Source organism: Bos taurus, chromosome 18, assembly GCF_002263795.3.
Source record: "Bos taurus isolate L1 Dominette 01449 registration number 42190680 breed Hereford chromosome 18, ARS-UCD2.0, whole genome shotgun sequence".
Lineage (NCBI taxonomy): Eukaryota > Metazoa > Chordata > Mammalia > Artiodactyla > Bovidae > Bos > Bos taurus.
In genome coordinates, this window is record NC_037345.1 from 13,502,175 (window position 1) to 13,519,885 (window position 17,711).

Sequence of the window (17,711 nt, forward strand, 5' to 3'; positions counted from 1 at the left end):
GGAGCCGGGCGTTCACCCCTGGAAGAGGCCCAGGCTGGGAGGAGGGGGCAGCACAGCCATTGCTGAGCATTGAGGTAGCGCTTCTCTCCTCCCAGCCTGTCTTGTTGCCATGCCAACACGACCTGGCCTGCATACACCCAACCTGGCCAGCAGGGATGGAAAAAATTACTCTGGCTTTTCACAAAGATGGACGATGATCTCAGGTGAGGGGTAGGGAGCTGGAACAGAACGTCCTTGGTAACAAAGCAACAAAGGCTCAGAGAAAACATGGCCCCCGCAGTGGTTTCCAGGGAGGCTGCTTCGCCCAGATTTCCCTGCTGGGCCCCCATTGCCCACACAGACTCTCCTACCCCTGGAGGGCTGGCTCATCCTCCAGCTTCTTGATTCCCCTGAGAAGTTGCTGGGGCACCAGGCAGCCAGCCCACGGGTGTTGTCTGCAGTCAGCTTCAGCTCAGGGCCACACTCATATCACTCCTTGGGCTGTGGGCTGAAGCAGAGACCCCACCTCACAGTCCATTCTCTCTACCAGCCTGTTCTGAAGCTGAGCCCAGCACCTCATGGCCCCTTCTTTCTCCCAGTCTGTTCTGTGCCCCCGGGTCCATGGAGCACCTGGGAGCTTGGGTGCATGCTGGGGCTCATTATTTCACAAGGATACATCATACCTCTGGGTGCTTCTCTTACTTCATACTTGGTGCTGAATTCCACTACCTGAGCAAAACCCCAGCAACATCCTTAGATTGTGTCCTGCTGGGAGGTACTCTTCCAACTCAACTGCTGCTCTTGGGGCAACTGAGACTTGTCCCCTACACTGCCCTTCCCATCGAGGTCAGTGCTGTCCCCTCAAAGGTGGGCACTGCCCACCTCTCGATCTCCCCCTCCCTCATCCCCGTCCTGAGGTCCCCCAAACCACTGTCGGCAACCATGCCATGCAGACCCTCTTGGGGATCAGAAATGGCTCTGTGGGTGGGTGCTTCAGGAAAGTCTGATTTGGTTTGAAGTGGGGCTAGTGTCCTCCCTGTGGGCAGCCCTCCCTGACCAGAGCCCCCAGCACCAGAGATGGAATGCCAGTCCTGACTGTTCACACCTCCCTCCCCCACAGCCCCCGAGTCAGCAGCATCATTCTGTGACTGTAGGTCCCCTCAGGGCAGGGACTGGCCATCCTGGTCAAGGCTGAGTCTGGGCCCAGTTCCCCTGCTGCTCTGATCCTCCTTCCTCCCTCTGCCACGAAGGACTTCTCCAGCCCCACCCTCGCCTGCTCGGGGTGCCGGCTCCTTCCTCCTCCAGGATAAGACGCGAGGCCATCTGCTGCCTCCCCAGCCTAACCCCGTCCAAGGGAGCTGGTCCTGTCAGCCATCCATGCAGTCATCCCACTCCTCTGCAGGTGCCCTGCCCCTGCCCTGCCTGCTGGGAGTTGTCTCCGGAGCTCACCGCCTGGTCCTTGGGCCTCCCTGGACCACTCGGGCTGGAGCTGAGGGAAGGATGCTGTGCTTTCCAGTGTGACATTGGGCTGGGCACTTACGTTGTCTGGCCACACCCTGTGGACACTTGCAAGAGGAGGGACCAGCCATCCCTGCCTGGGGGCAGGGTGCTGGCCTCCGAGAGGCCTGTCCCAGTCATGTGAGGGACGTGGGTGTCTGCCCTACTGTTCTTGGAGCTCCTAGGTGACAGGCTGGTGCCTCGGAGGCAGAAGAGAGGCCAAGGAAGGAGGGGTGAGTCAGCAATATGGAACCGGGATCTGGGGCACAGGAAGCAGGAGAACATCTCCACGTGGTTCCTGCATCCAGCAAGGCTTCTGGGAATGAAAACAGCAGTTGAGCCGGTTTTTCTGATATTTCATTTTCCTTTGAAACAGAGCTGCATTCCATCAAAACTTCTAAATATTTATCTTAACATTCTTCCTACAATTAAAAATTATTTGCCATATTCCAGGGCTGTTTCGTGTCTCCCGTTGTGCATGAGCTCTCTTGTCATCACAGATGTGAGCCCAGCAGGCTCTGCCCCTGGTCACAGACAGCGGTGTAACCAGGAGGGAGCCTGGACCAGGCACTAGCTAGTTCTGTCTCTTAACACTTGCTAACCCTCCTCTGAAGCAAAGACAGGGAACATCAGGCTGGAGATTTGGGTGGTAAGACAATCTAGCAAGGGTTTAAAGATTTAAAAAATGAATGCATTTTTAAGACATGGAACTGACCCACCAGCCTCTGGTTCCTGGCTGCTGTGCCATCCTTACCAGTGGCCCGAGGATTCCTGAAGCCCCAGGCAGCCAGCCAGCGGGGCAGCGCGCAACATAAGAAATAATGCAAAGGCTTTCTCTGATTCAGTTTAAAAGTTCAATGTTGAAGGTACAGTGATTTATTTTTGCAGTGATAACACAAATTCAAATTCTGGCGGAGCACACATCGTTCTGAAAACAAGGCTTTGGCCAAATTGAGACATCTATGGCGCAGAAATATGCTTGGAATCAACAATGCTGCCCAGCAAGTGATAACTGCTTCAGGAAATCCTTCGCATCGTGAGAGGAGCTCAGCCTGTTACGATGCACGAGTGAGAAGTGGAGGGGCTGGACCACAAAGCCCTGGGACGCAGCTGATGCTGAATTAAAACGAAAGTGGATGCAGCAGGGCGTCATCCCTCTCCCTGGGGTTAATTGCCATCCTTATCTGCCAGGCGCAGGAGTGGATCCTTTGTAAATAAAGTGTGCACAGTGGCATTTAGTTGTTCTGTAAGTGAGCCCTTTAAATTCGTTGTACCGTTTATTCAAAATCCACTGGGAACTTCCAAATTTTTTAGTGAAGGTTGTGCCAGAAAGCTTCAGTTCAGGAAGATTTTAGTGAAGCACAATGGCCACAGAGCAAATTTGCTCACAGAAAGGTGCTGACATGTTAAAGATGCTGATGGGAGGACTAGGGGAGTCGCATGCTTGGTCCCGCTGTGGGATCTTCGGGAACAGTGCCGTCACTTCACTGTGGAATGTTCTGGGCCGGTAGAAGAATCTCTGATGAGGTCCACATTTTAAAGTTGGATATATTTACATTCTGTACCCAAATGGAATGCACTTGAGATAGCTAAGATTTTTGAAGCATTTAAATTTGGTGAAACATTGAAAAGCATCATAAATAGAGACAATTTGATGAATTTCAACTTGTGAAATACTTGTCGATGAGAGGTTCTCTGACTAGAGTCAAAACAGACCCTGACCACATATCCAGGCTGAAATAGACTCATCGTCCCACATGGAAAAATTAGAACTGAGGAAATCTTCCACTTGGCCAGATTTGTGCTGAGTTTCCAGGTCTGTCTGCACCTGTAGGAAGAGAATTTTCTCAATAAAATATACTTTACAGACAGCCAATCAATAGTGTCAATAATCTAGAATTATCAATCACAAAGTTTAACACTGAGGAAGATTGGGGATAATTTATGAAAAAATAAAACTAGTAAATAATTTTAAAAGATTTCTTTTAAAAAAATCAGTGACATTGTATTAAACAGCCCAGATAAACTTCAAAAAGAAATCAAAGTTTGTGAGTATGGAGCAAGAGTAATTACTCTGCTTGTTTTTTCAAATGTCCAGATAATCAGTGCAAAGAATATTTTTAAAAGTTTTCCTTTAATATATATGGATATAGACTTGGAATAATTTATTTTGGATAATAGATTTTAAATAGAACTATTTCATAGGCCTGCTTGCCTGGAGAATCCCAGGGACGGGGAAGCCTGGTGGGCTGCTGTCTATGGGGTCGCACAGAGTCGGACACGACTGAAGTGACTTAGCAGCAGCAGCAGCCAGTAAAGAAAATAGAAATGTCAGACAATAAATAGATATTTTAAAAAAGTATATATTTAAGAAATCATTTTCCACACCTTTTCCTCTCACCAGTGTCTTTATCAGCTCGATAGGTTGTACTGTCCCCCTCATGGTATTTCATAACTCCCCATTTGTGGCATAACTAATTTGTTTCACTTGCTCCTTAAGGATACATATGATATCCTATAATCCAACTACACAAGAAATACTTAGCGCCTCCTCTATGCCAAATACTGTAATTTTATAAACCAAGCATGTAGCAAGGGTATAGCAGTATAAGACTCTAGAGTTGGATGGATGATGGATGAATGGATAGGTGGGTGGATGGGTTAAACTTAGCTGTTAATAAGGGCATCACTGATACTTTGGAGGTGAGTGTCCTTCCTGAGTCTGAACCATGTTCTCCTGGCTCATTACAACACAGTCTCCTTATTGGCCATGTCATTTCACACTATTTCATTGCCTTCTGAGCCCTTGGTCATCAGGGGAAGTGACAAGAAAATAGGACTGGATCAGGATAAACCTTCCAAGTCCTTGCCTTCTGTTTCCAGATGGTGATCTGTGGAATTCTTTCTGACTGAACAGAGCATTTGTCCACTGAAAGCTGAGATGGGCCAGGGGCCCTTTCAACAAGGCATGATCTTGTTCTGCAGCAAGTGTGGCTTCCAGTTTGGCTCAGGGAAAGTGGCAGGCAAATGGGACCCTCTGTATCTATAGTCTTGTGGAAGGGTAGAACCACCATGGACCAGAATCTTGCATCACAGGACATCTTTTATGCAATCCGGACCATGTCTAGCCACTGAAGTCTCACTCACCTTGAATGCCTCCCCCAAGAGGCAGCCCATCGCCTGTCAACATAACACACACACCCCTGCTAGTCTGGGCTCCCCCAACCGTTGGCTTCCACGGCTCCAGGTGACTGTAACTTGTCTAGATCATCCTGGTCTCAAAGAGGCCTCCAACATGATGTCCCTGATGCTTGTTGAAGGTCATGGGCTGAGGATGTTGCTGCTGAGGTCTGCTTCCCCGTCCTGTCACCATCTCAGTGAGGTACTCAGGAGTCCAGAATTCAGAAGCATTCAGGGTTCAGGACTTTGAGCTGTCTGACCACATCACACCTCAGTGCTTGGTCCATGGTACCACAAGGACCCGCATACCCACCACTTGATTCCACCATCGACATCGAGCTGCAGTCTCTTTATCAGCTGTCTGTCCAGCTCTCCACCCCTCTCTCCATCTGTGGATCCACCTTACTTTTGTGTGCATTTCATACAGTGACTGCAGACACCAGTATACTTGGCCCCTAAGCAGTTGAGTGCATGTTCTGCCAACTAGAGTTCAATATTTATGTTTTTAAGTAAACTTTCCATGCAGTGAAATGCACAAATGTTAGGTGTACCTTTTACTGAGTTTTAACACAAGCAAATTCCTGTAAACCCCTCCCCATCAGCACGTGGAATTTCCCATCCCCTGCAGAAAGTGCCCCCTACCCAGTCAGTCCTTGCTCGCACCCTACTGAGGCAGCCACTGTCCTGATTTTTGTCATCACTGATTAGTTTTGCCGGTTCCAGAACTTCATATAAGCCAGAAGTGCCATTTTAACCACCAGTCTGTAGTGGCATGTGGGTGAGGGGTTTTCAAGGGCTAGCCATGGGGGACTGACAGATCACCCAGGGTTCCCCAGAAAAGTGGAACCAAGAGGATATCTGTCATCTATTGATGTCTATTAATTATATACTCTATCTATCTATTCTATCTGCAGAAAGAGCAACAGATTCATTTTATCAAAAGGATCATGGGGTTCACAGGCCAAAATCTGTAGGGGAGGTCAGCAGGCTGGAAGTCCTCGAAAGGTGTCTGTTATGGTGTAGAACAGGGTGTCTGTTCTGTCCAGTCGCGAGGCAGAATTTTTTCTTCTCTGGGAAACCTGTTTTTGCTCACAAGAACTCCAACTGGGTGAATGGGGCCAACCCGCCTTATGACGAGTAACCTCCCTTACTTGGAGCTGGCTGGTTGCAGGTAGTCACCACATCTACCCTATCCACACAGCATCAATGCTGACATTTGACCAGGCAACACACATCATGGCACTCACATGGTGGAATGCCTCTGAGTTGAGAGCGCCCACTCAGGACCTGGTGGAGAATCAGGAAGGTGGCTTCCAGCAAGACGGCAGCCCAGAGACCCAGCTGGAAGGGCGGAGCCAGGGCCCTGGTTGCTCCCTGGCTGGCGAAGGGAGCCTCGCTTGGCAGGGACCAGACTAGGGGTAAGGGTGGCGCTGGGGCCTTCATTCCCCGCTTCTGCCCGCTAAGCACAGCTGCATATAACCAAAGGGGTTCTCTGTGCCGCCCTCTTCCATGTCAGCTCCTCCCAACGGATGATCTATGTTTTAATGAGAATAATATTTGCTTCAAGGAAGTATGATTTCAGCCGTGTTTTATATCAGCCAGATGTGTTCAACTGTTCACCCCCTCCCTCCACCAGTAATCTGGCAAAACCTGTACTGCAGTGGGGCCCCCACCACCCACCTTCATTCTCAGGCCCAAGGGTGTTTCCAGGGGAAGGGAGCCACGTGGAGCTGATTCATCAGCACGGTGCTCATCAAAACACCGTTTTGTAAGAGCTAATTGGCGTGCGGGGAGCCTCTCAAATCCTTTTCATAAGCCTCTCACTGACCCTGTTGTTTGAGCCAGGCCTTAACATAACCTCAGCTTCAAAAGACTGATGTTTGGTCCGAAACTCAGACACCCTGATGTTGAAGCAGGCACCAGGCTTGGGCAAACGCTTTCTGCTGGTTTTAGGCTGAGCAGAGCCAGGCAGTTGGGAAAGACTGGACTCCAGCAAAGCGGTTAACGGTTTTTTTTTTTCTCTCCTACTTTTCAGGCTGACAACAAGCTCTGAGCCGGGAACCTGGGACCTGTGCCGTGACAGGTAGGACTCCGTGTCACCTGCCCTTCTGCTGGTCTGCGACAGCCCAGGAGGGGTGGGTGTGTTACCTTGCCCAGTGTCCTTTTCAATAGAATTTTCTTTCGCCAAAGAATGGAGTGCAGAGAAGTTACTCAGTGTGTTTCCTTTCTCCAGAACTTAGTTGTTCATTCATTCATCCTCTTATTTGGGAACTTACTGAACATACGCTGTGTGATGACCTCCGTAGCAAGGGCCAGCGTCAGCGATGAGACAGAGATGTCGTGTCCTTCATGGGGAGATAGTTACCCATCAGGCATGCAGCTGAGCGGGGGTGTGATTGCGACTTGTGATGGAGGGAAAGACCCGTGAATACGAGACCGGGGCCTCTTCTGGTGGGTGGTGGGGATGAGGGTCTGAAGCTTGGAAAGGAAGGATGTGGGAAGGGTGTATGGAGAGGATTTGGGATGGGAAACAGAGTGTGCAGGAGCCCTGAGGACCAGGAGGAGAGGGAAGAGGAGGCCAGACCCCCACAGCTCAGAGGCCGAGGAGGGGAGCTGCCTTTTATCCCAAGAGTAATAAAGAGATGTTAACACGTCTGCAGAAGGAGATGGCTTTTGTCCTATGTATTTTGCTGTTTAGGCCAGGCTTATTGGAATATAACCTACATCAGTCAAATCCACCCTTTTCACTGCGCTGTCCTGAGTAACAAACGCGTCCAGTTGTGTAACTGCCACAGTCAACACACAGATAGTCCCGTCACCCCTGAGAATTCCCGTTATAGTTGACCAGCCCCCAGCAGCCCTCACCTGATTTCTGTCCCTGGAGATCAGTTTTGCCTTTTCTGGAATGTCACTGAGATGGAATGATTCCATGTCCTCTTTAGGTCTGTCTTCTTTCACAGGTCACAGTGCATCCACAGCTACATTGTCTTGCCATGGGCATTAGTTCTGTGTCCTCGTGACAGCCGGGTAATTTTCTGTGGCATGGACATGCTTGTCCACCTGATGGAGACCTCTGGGCAATTCTGGCTCTCAGGCCTCACTTAGTACTGCCAGGAGCCCTTGCTCTCGGGCTGGCGTGTCTGTCTCTCTCAGCCCTGGGCCCAACTGTTCCGGGCAGATTTGTGGGGATTTCTGGTTGTACAGTGAGGAGGATGCCAGAACATGTTCCACAGTGGCTGCACCACGAGGCACTCCCACCTCAGCCCACACTGCCACCCTGGGGACTCCAGGGTCTTGCTTCCTGAGCCAGTGGAAGTCCTCGATTTGAACAGGGCCTCCCTCCCTCTTGCTCAGGCCCCTCAGCTCTGCTGTCTGTCACTTGGTCCTCCGCCTTCTCTCTACTTGGGTTTCATCTTCCATCTGATGACAGCCACGTTTAACTGGGTGCTGCGGAATCTTTTTCAAATTTTCCAGTCATATCTAAGAGAAAGTCTTAGGTAATTTTAAAAAATATTTTTATTTTTGATTGTACTGGGTCTTCGTTGCTGTGCACAGGCTTTCTCTAGCTGTGGTGAGCAGGGGCTACTCTCTAATCGCTGTTCGCGGGCTTCTCACCTTCTCAACAAGGGTGGCTTCTCTTGTTGCAGAGCACAGGCTCTAGGGTGCTTAGGCTTCAGTAGCTGCAGCTCGCAGGTTCTAGAGCACAGGCTCAGTAGTTGGGATGCCTGGGCTTAGTTGCTCTGTGGCATGTGGTATCTTAGTTCCCAGACCAGGGATTGAACCCATGTCCTCTGCATTGGCAGGTGGATTCTTAACCACTGGACCCCTAGGGAAGCCCTCTGAGTTAGGTATTATTATGACCCAGTACCTCTCCAGAAGTTGCTGGTCTCTCTTCTTAATAAAGAAAGAAAGCCTCCAGAAAGCAGGAGCATCTGGCTAGAATTTAATGAGAGTGTACTATTTTCATGGGGCCCTGAGGGTTTTTTTGTTTTGTTTTTTTTTTAAGAAACAAATGATACTGATTTCCCATTGATGGTAGTGACATAAATTTCTTTTAAAATAGCTTTAAATATTTTTATAAATGAAGTGATTTTAAAGACACATGTGAAGTGAGTGACAGGTGGGTACTGTGGAGATGTGGCCAATGTTTGAGGAAGGTATGCCAACAGCTGGTGTTCAGGAACCACCCTGCCCAGGTGCCGGGCAGGCCCAGTTCACCCTGGCTCCATCTCTCCCGGCCATGGGCCCACCTGCTGCCTGCTCCAGGATCCCTCTGAGAATTCACTATGACGCTGATGTGAAGTGCTGACCTGGAGACACCTAGAGGGGTGTGGAGGGAGCCGTGGAGATCGCTGCCCTGGGAGCTCAGTGACGAGCACCTGTCCCTCTGTCACTCCAGCTCCCCGAGCAGGACATCTGCTCTTGATTATGCTGGGACGATGCACAGGAAGGACAGGCTACAATTTCTGCTTCAGATACACACACTAATAATAATAGCCACGTTCCCAACTCCTATTCGCGGCACGATATCTCCATCATCTCTAATCAATACTGTCCTCAGTGTCAGCCTAGGAAAACGCTCAAGTCTGTGGTTAAATAAGGAAACTGCAGACAGTTTAGCAGCTGGTGTAAGACCCACAGCTGTCCTACTTTGGGGAGAAATGCTCTTTATTCTGAGACTGTGTCCTTTTTATTATTTGATGAACTGATAATGACCGTGAAGGGGAATGGATTTTAGGGGTTCTACTTAAAATGTGGAAATAAAAAAACGTTAGACCAGAAACATCTTCTGAAAATGTTACTGACTTTTGGTTTTTGACATCTGATTCTGGCCAATGTGAAGTAACAGGCATGGGAATTACCCTCCTGCCATAAACGACCAGAAAGCTGGATGGAATACACCAAGCACAGCTGTCACACATTGACAACAGGCAGTGAAAGGGAGAAACAGGGCTTATGAATGCACCAGCTCACTGTGGGGAGGGAAAGTGTGAGAGAGGGTGGTCTCATTGCGTGGAGGAGAGAGAGGGCAGACTAGCAAGACTTGGAGGGCAGAGGGCTGAGTGGAGGGAGCTCCAGAGAGGTTCCACCAGGGCACGGCTAACACGTGCACATATGTGAGGGAAGGAAAGGAGGCTGGGGACATTGCTGCCCAGAGAGGCAGGCAGAACAGTCCTTGGAGCTTACACAGGGCTGAGGGTAGCTTGTGTTTATATCAGCTGGGGTGGGAAGATCTTAGGATACACTGGGCGTTAGTGGAATCCTCATGAGCATTTTCTGAATAATGGTGGTAAATTAGTTTTAGCCTAAGTCTGTTCCAGACCCACCCTAACAACATTTTAAAAGAGGCCTCATAAGAGTCTAACTAATTCCAAATAACTCAGCACTGCACACCAGAATAAAATCCAAGACTTTTTTAAGGAGCACTGCAAAAGCCAGAAAGCAATAGTGAACATTGACACTATCTGGCATTTGATCAAAATTAACCATGCATGCAGAAAAAGCAGAAAATTCACCCAAAATCTTGGGGGAAAGTCAATCAGTAAAAAGATACCTAGATGTGACATAGATGATGGAATTCACAGACAAGGATGTTGAAACAGCAACTAAAAATATGTTTCATACATTCAAGAGGGAAGAACAATAAATAATGAGAAGCAAAATGAAAGATACAAAAAAGTCACAGTGGAACTTTCAGTTGAAAATTCAATATCTGAAATGAAAAATATGCTGGATAGAATTCACAGCAGAGTCAACATTGTAGAATTAAAGATCAGCAAATTTGAAGCCATAGAATGATTCAAATTTGAGCAGAGAGAAAAAAGACTTTAAAAACAAAATAACAGAACTGTGGTGACCCTCGGGCTAATATCCAGTCATCTTGCATGTTTGTAATTGGAGTTCTAGAAACAAGAGAGAGGTGGGGACAAAACCCGTTTTGAAGAAACAACAGCCAAAAGCTTTCTGAACCCACTGGAAACTAGAAACTCACAGATCCAAGGAGCCAAACAAACCCTATGTGGCGTAAACACTGAGAAAGCCACATCAAGACACATTACAAACAAATTGCTGAAAACCAGTAATAAAAAGAAATCTTAGAAGCAGCCAGATAAAAATGACACATTGTGGACAGAGGAGCAGAACTGTATGAGGGACAGCAGACCCCTTGCCAGAAACCATGCAAGCCAGAAAACAATGGAGAAGCGTCTTTTAAGTACTAAATGCTGATGGAGGTGGGGACCATCAACAGTGATTTTATTAGCCAATGAAAATATGATTCAAAATTGGAAATAAAACGAAGACTATTTCAGACAAACAAAAACCAATAGAATTTCACTGTCAGCAAATCTGATTTACAGCAGTGTTAAAGGAGGTTCTTCTAGCAGAAAAAAAAAATCCAAATGGAAATTTAGATCTACACAAAGCAGTGAAGTGGGCCAGTAATAGTAATTCAGTAATTTAATTGTCATTGTTTAGTTGCTAAGTCGTTTCTCTTTTGCAACCCCATGGACTATAGCCTGCTAGGCTCCTCTGTCCATGGGATTTCCCAGACAAGAAAACTGGAGTGGGTTGCCATATTCTTCTCCAGGGGATCTTCCCAACCCAGGGATTGAACCCATGTTTCCTGCATTGGCAGGTAGATACTTACCACTGAGCCACCTGGGAAGCCCAGTAATTAAATAGATAAATGTAAGATATATTTTTCTTATTTCTATATTTCTTGCAATGGTATTTCACCATTTAAGTAAAGAATAATAGCAGTGTATTTTGGGGTTTATAGTTTGCAAGGAAGTAAAATCTCTGACAATAATAGCACAAAGAATGGGAGGGAGGCATAGAAGTATATTGTTCAGTGATTCTTACACCATATGTGATATGGAATAATAGTATATGAAGGGAGGTTGTGATAAGTTAAAGAGGTATATTATAAACTCTAGGAACAGCCAGTAAAAATTAAAAATTACTGTATGACTAATAAGCCAATAGTGGGGATAAAGGAGAATCATTAAAATAAAACCCTAAATTAATCTCAGAGAAAGCGTGACAATAAGAAAGAGATGGAACAAGTAGAAACCCAAAACAAAAAGATAGATTTAAACCCAACTGTATCATAATTACATCAAACATAAATTGTCTAGCATTTAAAATGAAGACAGAAATTGCAAGGTGGGATACAGAAGCAAGACCCAAATAAATGCTGCCTGCAGAGAAGTGCAGCAAAGGAAGTGCAAAGGAAGCCACAAATAGGTTAAAAGTAAGAGGATGTGAAAAGATGTACCTTGCTAACACTAACCAGTAGAAAGCTGCAGTGGCCACACTAGCACCAGACAAGGTAGATTTCATATCAGAGTATTTCCAGGTACATAGAAGTCCATCACCAAGATAAAGGCATCAGTTCATCAAGACACAAATGTTGAATGTGTATACTAACAGTTTCAAGACATATGATGTGAAAACCGATAGAGCTGCAAGGAGAAATAGAAAAATTGCAATTATCACCAGCAATTTAAGTACCCTGGGCTCAGTCAGGGTTCAGCCAGAGGAGCAGAACCCGCAGAAAGTGTGTCAGTATCGAGCAGGTGAGAAGTCTGTCGTGCAGTTGTGGCGGCTGCAAAGCAAGTGTGACTTGACATGTATGCAGACACAGCCAATGCTGTTGTTCACAGGAGGAATTTCTTCTTTCCCTGGGGAAGCCTCAGCCCAGCTATTAAGGTCCTCTGACCAATTAAGTCAGGCCCACCCAGAATCATCTCCTCTACTTAAAGTTCAACTGATTAGAGTCTGTAATCACATCTGCAAAGTCTGTTCTGAGCAGCACCCAGATGAGCATCTGACTGGGAGACTGGAGACTGCACCCCAGCAAAGCAGACATGGCTAGATGCATCACAGCTCCCTCCCCCAACAACTGAGTGTTTGAATGGATGACTGGAGACTGTACCCCAGCACAGCAGACACGTCCGGAAGCATCACAGCCCCCTCTCCCAACAAGTAGAAAATCAGTGACAACATAGAGCACTTGGAAAACATCATCATTAACTTTACCTGATTGGCATTTACAGAACATTGCACCCAACAACAGTAGAGCACACATGGAAAATTCATCCAGATGGACTAGATTCTGGGCCATAAAGTAGACCTCAATAAATTGAAGAAGGTTAAAATCGTACAAAGTCTGTTTCCTGATCACGAGGGGACCAGGCGGCTGGGAACTGGTGGAGCTGGGAGTGGAGCAGAGCGTCTTCCTTTGAGAGATGCACCCCCTTCCTGCTATGCAGGCTGCCTTCCTGATGCCTGGGGGTGAGTGGGTCTGTGCTTGGTGGGCTGGGGATGTCTGGTGCCTGGCATTAGGTGCGACTGGCTCACAGTTGCTGGTGACCCTTTGTTTAGAGGACCAGGCTGCACGAGCGCTTGTGTCATCATGCAGGGCCGCCTGTGGTCCACCCGGGTGCACTTGCCTTTGGGTGAACTGACACAGCTGGCATTTCTCTCTGAGGACCCAGAGATGCAGTAGAGAGAACGTGATGAATGGACCCGGGCCATCGAGGGAGCCGGCTGGGGAGCTGGTGTCCTGTCATTCAAGGTGCAGAAGCACTGGAGAAGGTTTGTTCTGGCACGCCAAGGGGCAGGCTCAGGCATACGCAGTACCCTCCAAACACTCCCCAAACTCTCTCCAACAGAACCTGGGGCAGTGGAGGCAGTGTGCCCCGAGTCAGTGCAGTGGGTCCACGCGTCACTTTCTCACCCACACACTAGGAGAGCAGGTCCTACTCCAAAATGTCTTGAACTTGGAACTTAAGACAATAGCTGAGGGAAATATTAAGGTGGGGACATGTTGTACAGCTGTCACTGTGTCTCTGACCCCTGGTGGGCTTCTGAGCTGCCTGCTGGAGGTCATTCCATGACCTGCCAGCCCAAAGGCCATCTGAGCATCTGTCAAAACTCGCAAATGACCAGCACATCGTCTTGCTTACTCATCTGTTTTTGTAGTAAATTTGGGTAGAAAGTGGTTTTGGAAAAAAAGAGTCAGATCCAAACAGATGTTACATGAGATATGTTATGTGAACCATGGATGATGAAATGATGGGTTCTCATGCATGGCCCTGAAAGCTCTGGCAGAATGGGGAGTGGCTCGTTCCCATGTGGCATGTGGCAAAGAAGGTCTAATTTTGGAACTGGGTGAGCTTTTCCGAGGCCATAGGAATGGCAAAGCAAAGGAGAGGCCTTCCCTGTACTTATCTGGTGATTGACAGGTGATAATGTTTTATTGGAGCAGAAACATTTCCGGACTAATTTATTCCTTCACTCATCTGGGTTAAAAGGAGAAGGGGTGCCGGGGAGAGAAGGAGAAAGTGGGAGTGGATTAAGGGGGGCCTAAGTTAAACGCATTTGCCAAACCACACATACCGTGTGCCCAACTTTCATAACTAAACGAAACGTTGCATTAATCACAACAAATTAAAACACTATTTATTGAGGGATGGAGGGGTCCAACTTTTTGTAACTTGTGGAATTTCCTCTTCCCCTATTTTCCTTTCCCTTCTCCCCAGCCTCATTCTCCATTGTTTTTCTTGCCACGTGAGTCCATGGAAATCAGAATACTAGCTTGACAGGAAGCGCCATGTTCTACAGTTACCCTGGAAGCGGGGAGGTCAGTTCTTCATCCTGGCACTGGGCACCCCAGGCAGCCTGGGCATATGCCCTCATACCCCGCTTCCACTCCTCCCGCCAAGGCCAGTCACCATCAGGACGCAGTCAGGCTTCTTTATTGCAGTGAAGTGAAACTTGCTTACCGAATTCTTTCCACAGTTGAACCGCTGCCTGGCTTGCTTCTTACGGGTGGGTTGACTCTTGTGATCCACAGCTTCTGGAAGCTCCTCGGTCTGTAATGTAGGCCATAAGGGAATGCGACACTTTTTTGTCTCTCCTAGGAGTTTTGTGACTTTTCAATCCTGTTCCATGGACTGAACCACCGAGACTGCCCTGTTGCCCCCTCCCTCTGTCCCAAGATGCAGAAGTGGAGCTGGGAGGGAAAGACTATCCCCAGATGTGGGGCAGTGACAGCTGCAAGAAGGGAGAGGGAAGGTTTGGGGGGCTCTGGAACAAAGGGCTCAGGGTGAGCTATGAGAATTGGGGGAGGGAGAGGGTGCAGCAGGTTATGGACTGGGCTCTGAAGGCAGGGGTAAGAGGAGCTGTGCCATCTGAGAGGCACCTGCTCAGATGAGAGGCACCTGCTCAGATGAGAGGCACCTGCTCAGATGATAGGCCAGGCCCTTCCCACGGTGCTGATGATACCGTGATGATGAGGGTGCTTACCCTCAAGGGGACTCCTCAGTTTGCCACCAAACAGTAGTGTGTGAGATGAACTTCTGTCACCATGCTGCCTGTCTTCAGTATACCCTGGAATCTGTTTTTAAAGGAAGTGTTTAGACTTGCTATGTTGGTAAGGCTAAAAAAAAAAAAAAAAGTTTGGAAAAACAGATATTCATTGGCTAACTAATATTTTGGGTAGACTTAGCTTTCCCCACGTCAGATTTTCTTGAAGAGGAGATGGACCACATCAGGGGAAAAGGAGGAGAAAGATGCATTCATTCATTAAAAGTAATTGTTGGGTTAGAATTGCAGGCTTGCCTTGGCCAAACAGATGGTGCTGACCACTGTCACTGGAGCATGCCATTTCTCTGTCACAGTCAAGTGTCGGGTTCCCACAGACCCACTGGATTGGACCACTTACTGGCCATCAGGATTTTCCCTTTAAACTCCAACCCGTCTCTCCCCATCTTCCCAATATGGATGATATATCATCATTCAAGTTAGGTTGATAACCTGTGTTTGTAATTTTGTTTATAGCAGTGATTCTCACAGGATGGGTGGGTAGCCCTAGGCCAAGAGCACCAGCATCCCTGGGAACTTGTTAGAAATGCAGAGTCTCGGGCCCTACCCCAGATTTGCTGGATCAGAAACTCCAGGGTGAGGGAGGGGCCTGCCCAACTGCTTTAATGAGCCCTCCACGTGATTCTGACATGGTTTGAGAACCTCTGGCCTTTGGAACTCTGTGTGCACTTTAAATGGGTGAATCTTATGCAGGTGAATTATATCTCAATCAGATCAGATCAGTCACTCAGTCCTGTCTGACTCTTTGCGACCCCATGAATCGCAGCACGCCAGGCCTCCCTATCCATCACCAACTCCCGGAGTTCATTGAGACTCACGTCTATCGAGTCAGTGATTCCATACAGCCGTCTCATCCTCTGTCATCCCCTTCTTCTCTTGCCCCCAATCCCTCCCAGCATCAGAGTCTTTTCCAATGAGTCAACTCTCCGCATGAGGTGGCCAAAGTACTGGAGTTTCAGCTTCAGCATCATTCCTTCCAAAGAAATCCCAGAGCTGATCTCCTTCAGAATGGACTGGTTGGATCTCCTTGCAGTCCAAGGGACTCTCAAGAGTCTTCTCCAACACCACAGTTCAAAAGCATCAATTCTTCGGCGCTCAGCCTTCTTCACAGTCCAACTCTCACATCCTTACATGACCACAGGAAAAACCATAGCCTTGACTAGACGAACCTATGCTGGCAAAGTAATGTCTCTGCTTTTGAATATGCTATCTAGGTTGGTTATAACTTTCCTTCCAAGGAGTAAGCGTCTTTTAATTTCATGGCTGCAATCACCATCTGCAGTGATTTTGGAGCCCCCCAAAATAAAGTCTGACGCTGTTTCCACTGTTTCTCCATCTATTTCCCATGAAGTGATGGGACCGGATGCCATGATCTTCGTTTTCTGAATGTTGAGCTTTAAGCCAACTTTTTCACTCTCCTCTTTCACTTTCATCAAGAGGCTCTTTAGTTCCTCTTCACTTTCTGCCATAAGGGTGGTGTCATCTGCATATCTGAGGTTATTGATATTTCTCCTGGCAATCTTGATTCCAGCTTGTGTTTCTTCCAGTCCAGCATTTCTCATGATGTACTCTGCATATAAGTTAAATAAACAGGGTGACAATATACAGCCTTGACGTACTCCTTTTCCTATTTGGAACCAGGCTGTTGTTCCATGTCCAGTTCTAACTGTTGCTTCCTGACCTGCATACAAATTTCTCAAGAGGCAGGTCAGGTGGTCTGGTATTCCCATCTCTTTCAGAATTTTCCACAGTTTATTGTGATCCACATAGTCAAAGGCTTTGGCATAGTCAATAAAGCAGAAATAGATGTTTTTCTGGAACTCTCTTGCTTTTTCCATGATCCAGCGGATGTTGGCAATTTGATCTCTGGTTCCTCTGCCTTTTCTAAAACCAGCTTGAACATCAGGAAGTTCACAGTTCACATATTGCTGAAGCCTGGCTTGGAGAATTTTGAGTGTTACTTTATTAGCGTGTGAGATGAGTGCAATTGTGCAGTAGTTTGAGCATTCTTTGGCATTGCCTTTCTTTGGGATTGGAATGAAAACTGACCTTTTCCAGTCCTGTGGCCACTGCTGAGTTTTCCAAATTTGCTGGCATATTGAGTGCAGCACTTTCACAGCATCATCTTTCAGGATTTGGAATAGCTCAACTGGAATTCTATCACCTCCACTAGCTTTGTTCGTAGTGATGCTTTCTAAGGCCCACTTGACTTCACATTCCAGGATGTCTGGCTCTAGGTGAGTGATCACACCATCGTGATCATCTGGGTCATGAAGCTCTTTTTTGTACAGTTCTTCTGTGTATTCTTGCCATCTCTTCTTAATATCTTCTGCTTCTGTTAGGTCCATACCATTTCTGTCCTTTATCAAGCCTATCTTTGCATGAAATGTTCCTTTGGTATCTCTGATTTTCTTGAAGAGATCTCTAGTCTTTCCCATTCTGTTGTTTTCCTCTATTTCTTTGCATTGATCGCTGAAGAAGGCTTTCTTATCTCTCCTTGCTATTCTTTGGAACTCTGCATTCAGTAGTTTATATCTTTCCTTTTCTCCTTTGCTGAAGCAAAGATTATAACACTGTTTTGTGGGGTTTATAGCATGTCAAAGTGAATGTATGACAACAAAGCACAAAGGATGGAAGGAGGAAATGAGAGCAAATATACTGTT

At 47.3% G+C, this 17,711-nt stretch overlaps 1 protein-coding gene across 1 annotated transcript in view; it reads left to right on the forward strand.

The window, feature by feature from the left end:
- ZNF469 (zinc finger protein 469) overlaps positions 1-17,711 on the forward strand; it is a 250,436-nt gene that overhangs the window by 41,429 nt on the left and 191,296 nt on the right. Inside the window, exon 2 of the mRNA XM_024978913.2 lies at positions 6,692-6,739. The gene's annotated coding sequence lies outside the window, so the exon portion shown is untranslated. The remainder of the gene's footprint in view (positions 1-6,691; positions 6,740-17,711) is intronic.